Source organism: Vigna unguiculata, chromosome 6, assembly GCF_037176805.1.
Source record: "Vigna unguiculata cultivar grain cowpea cultivar isolate G323 ecotype 2 chromosome 6, ASM3717680v1, whole genome shotgun sequence".
NCBI classification, from domain to species: Eukaryota; Viridiplantae; Streptophyta; class Magnoliopsida; order Fabales; family Fabaceae; genus Vigna; species Vigna unguiculata.
Genome location: NC_140797.1, coordinates 15,528,056 through 15,532,426, shown reverse-complemented (window position 1 = coordinate 15,532,426; position 4,371 = coordinate 15,528,056). Strand labels below are relative to the sequence as shown.

General features: G+C 33.4%; 1 pseudogene; it reads right to left on the bottom strand.

Moving 5' to 3' along the window:
* Nucleotides 1–362: 362 nt before the first annotated feature.
* LOC146885564 (uncharacterized) lies at nucleotides 363–1,674 on the bottom strand (annotated as a pseudogene).
* Nucleotides 1,675–4,371: the final 2,697 nt, after the last annotated feature.

Sequence of the window (4,371 nt, the reverse complement as noted above, 5' to 3'; positions counted from 1 at the left end):
ACCTAGTGATAAATCTCTCAAGTGTTGGTTTTTCACATTTAAAGGCTCATTGTAAACCTACAGTACAACACAAACTCAATGTCATATTTTATTTATTAAACATTGAAAGTGTAATTTAATTATCAAGTACATACTTGATTCTTGAACCATCTAGGAAAATCAGCATGTACACGACTAGAAGTAGTTGAGTCAGGTATTTCCTGAGATTGAAGGAATGACCTATTCAAATAAGTCATTAAGAAGGTTAATTTAATAAAAGAATTAACTCAATTATAACAATGAAATTGGTAGTTGGAAAATATTTACTCGAGGTATGGTTTCACTTCTTGGCAATTGATCAACACATGAACGTGGACCGAATCCTATTCTCTTTGTGTTAACTAATGAATTGATGGCTTGCCAGAAGGACGACTTGGTTGGTTGAAGATGGAAAATGATGGTTGGTTGGTTTCAACTCCCATTTCATTTCTACTACTTCGCAATGACAACATATAACCTTTGAAATACTGGGAACAAAAATAAGTTGTTTCTCAGTGTATGTAAGATGCATATATAGATCCTTCAACCCTTGCCCTATTTTTGATTGATCGCTTAGAATCTCCCATAAATCTATAAAAAAAAATTGTTTCTTGGTCATGTTTTTTAATCGTTAAATAAATGCATTTTATATGAAATACATTGATCATATATTACCTTTCAAAGGGATACATCCACCTATATTGCACTGGGCCAACAAGTCTAGCTTCATATGCAAGATGAACTAGGAGATGTTCCATTGAATCAAAGAATGCAGCGGGAAATACTCTCTCCAACTTGCAAAGAATTAGTGGAATGTTTTCTTCCATTGTAACCATTTTAAAGAAATGACTTATTTCGATTAGGGGATTTAAAACATGTCTTGGCAATGTACTAAATGCAATAGGAAGTAAGCATTCCATGAATACATGACAATCATGATTTTTCATCCCATGTATCCTTCCCTTTTAACCATCAGCACATCTTGCCAAGTTTGATGAATAACCATCAGGCATCCTGAGTTCTTTTATCCAATGACAAACTAATTTTGCTTCCTCTATAGTTAAAGAGTAATTGGCTTTAGGCTTAAACATTTTTCCATTAGCTAGCAGTTTCATCTCTAAGTCAGGGCGACTACAATACAAAGCAAGATCCATCCTTGCTTTCTCATTATGTTTTGTTTTACCACTAACATTCATGACCGTGTTCAATATATTGTCAAAGAAATTTTTTTCTATGTGCATGACATCTAGGTTGTGTCGTAAGAGATTATCTTTCCAATAAGGAAGATTCCAAAATATACTTTTTTTCCTCCAATTATGAACCTCGCCATATCCTCATAATTTCGACAAACGAGGATTTTCTGTGGCCATTGGTAAATCCCTTACTCTTCCCCAAACCAAGACAGGTGTCATTGTAGTTGGTGGGCCATCGGTTTCAACTTTCCCTTTTAAAAAGGCTTTTTTATTCTTTCTAAAGGCATGATAACTAGGTAAAAACCTACGATGTGAGTCAAACCAACAATTTCCCCCCATTTTCTAATGTAAAGGCTTTTGAATGCTCCATACAATGTGGACATGCCAATTTACCTTGAGTACCCCAGCCAGACAACATCCCATATGCAGGGAAATCATTTATAGTCCACATTAAACAAGCTCTCATGATAAAGTTCTTCTTTCTTGAAATATCATATGTTTCTGCACCATCCCACAACTTCTTTAGATCATCCACCAAAGGTTCGAGATACACATCAATTCCTGCCTTTGGATTGCGTGGTCCAGGTATTAGACAACTTAAGAACATAAATGGCTTTGTCATGCACATTTTAGGAGGAAGATTGTATGGGGTGACAATTACTGGCCAACAAGAATAAGGGATTGTTGATTGAATGAATGGGTTAAATCCATCATAGCATAAACCCAAGCATACATTGCGTGGATCAACTGCAAAGTCTGGATGTACCCGATCAAAATGCTTCCAAGCTTCACCAGCTGAGGGATGACGTAACACGCCTGAGCTACTTCTAATTTCACGATGCCAAGACATGTGACTAGCAGTTTCCATTGATGCAAATAGTCTCTGCAACCTTGGAATTATAGGTAAATAGAACATTGTTTTCACTAGAACAAGTTTTTTTGTGTTTGCTCTTGTGCTTCGATCATGATACCTTGGCATATCACAAAATTTGCAACGTATAAGTGCTCCATCTTGAAGCATTTTTGCTATAAAATCTAGACATTCGTAAGGGACATTCCAATTCGACTTGCATGCTAAAAGTCTAACACAGATTGATAATTTAGACTCTGATGATCCTTCAAATAATGGTTCATTTGACTCGACTAACAAATTATAAAATCGTTGAGTTGCTTCATTCGGAGGCTCTTCGAAGTTTGTTTCTGGTATTTCAAATGACCCATGTTGTCCAAGAGCATCACACAACATCTCATGCATCGAGTTAAATGTTTGTCCTTCAGTCACATGTATACCACTTCCTGAAACATCGTCAACATGATGGGAAATATTCTTTATGGCTTCCCCGTGATCAATCCAAATAAAGTAGTCAGGCATAAAGCCATGCTTGTAGAGATGGAGCTTGATTGTTTGAACATCAAAAATCCTTGTACACTCACATTTAATGCATGGGCATTTAGGTTGTCTTTCATTAACATAACTTTCTTGTTGACAGGCTATTTCGATAAACTCTTCAACCCCAGCTACGAAAGTAGGTTTGAAACCTCTTCTACCTTTATACACCCTATCATACATCCAATCACAACTTGAAGGAAATGAAGTCATGATCTGTGTATTTAAAGAAGTTACGTATATATTAGATCACAATGTTCAAATCATTCCCTACACATTTGAATATCTTTATGTTAACTATCTTTATGCTAATCATCAATACTTAGCATCGTTATAGTATAACATAAACCTCTAAGAACCTAAGGATGGATTGCTTTTTAGAAAATATTAACAAAAGATGAAATAACTTGTCAAAAAATAAATTAAAATGGATATTGATTGTTGAAATTTGAACTGCAACAAGTCGCAGGATCATTAAAACTTCTTGGAAGGTTAACTTTTACATGTTTTTCACACACACTACTTTGATCATTTTGTTCTATAACAATATAGTTGTGTAAATAATTCTGCAATTACTATTTTAGCTAGTCATATGTTGTTTGTTCTGTTTTACTAAGATGATTCTAAGATTCTGTTTTGTTTTTGTAAATACTTGCAGATTTGGTTTTGATTGATGAATTTGGACATGCTTAGTGGTTGTTTTTGGTTGATTTTAGTAGTGTTGGGTTTGTTTTAATTTATAGGTTCATTCTAGTTGTTAACTACTATAATAGTTTAACTTCTTGGGTTGTAAATTGGAAAAATTTTAGTCTATAGGTGGTATTTTAAATTTGTCATTATTTTCAGTAGTTACCTTAAATTCTACTCTCAGTTTTCTATTTAAACTTGTATGAATTAGTTTAGATAGATTACAACTTTTGTTCCATGCTTAGCTTATTTTGCTATTTTTGTTGTTTAAAAAATTTGCATTTCTAGGTTCTTATAATCAGATTTTCTTTCTGTTCTTTTTTTTGATATCATACTTTATTTTTACCTTTTCTGTTATTGTTTTAGTTGCTTAGTATTTCCATTTCTTAGTTTAGTTCAATTCTTAGTTTTAGCCTATTTTAGCATAGTCTTAGGGTGCTATTTTAGGTTTTCAGTAGTCAAATTCTGATTTTCTTGTAGAATTTGATTTTTGAGTTGATTTGTAGCTTTCTTTATTTCTTTTAAACTTTAATACATTTTACCTCTATTTTTATTGATCATAACATATTTGTATAATTCCCATTTTACTAGTTTTAGTTCTTGAATTGTAGGTGATAGATCGAGTGTCTAATTTGAGTGGATAGCTTTCTAGTCATATTTGTACAGTGCTAAATATAGCCTAACTTGGACAATTTTCCCTTGCACCCGTTTTTGAGCCTATTTTTGACTTTTATTATGAATTTTTAGCTTATTACCACCTTGGACCCGTAAAACCATGTTTATACATTATTATACAATTGTGAGGTGAATTAGGCTAAGTTATGGGACATTGTTGAGTTCAAGTGTGAGGGTATTATTGATGAAGGATTGACCCCAACCAAGGATGGAGGCAAATGCTTAAGAAGACTAAGCATGTTTAGAAAGGAAGTTCACTAATCCTTCATCCCTTTCATTTGTGTTTGCTATTTTTTATTCCATAAGTTGACTTAGTTGAATCAACTTTAGTTGACTTGTTGACCTTTGACTAGGTTTGACTTGTTGACTATAGTTGACTTGACTTAAGCCAACATGCTAATCTATGTTTAT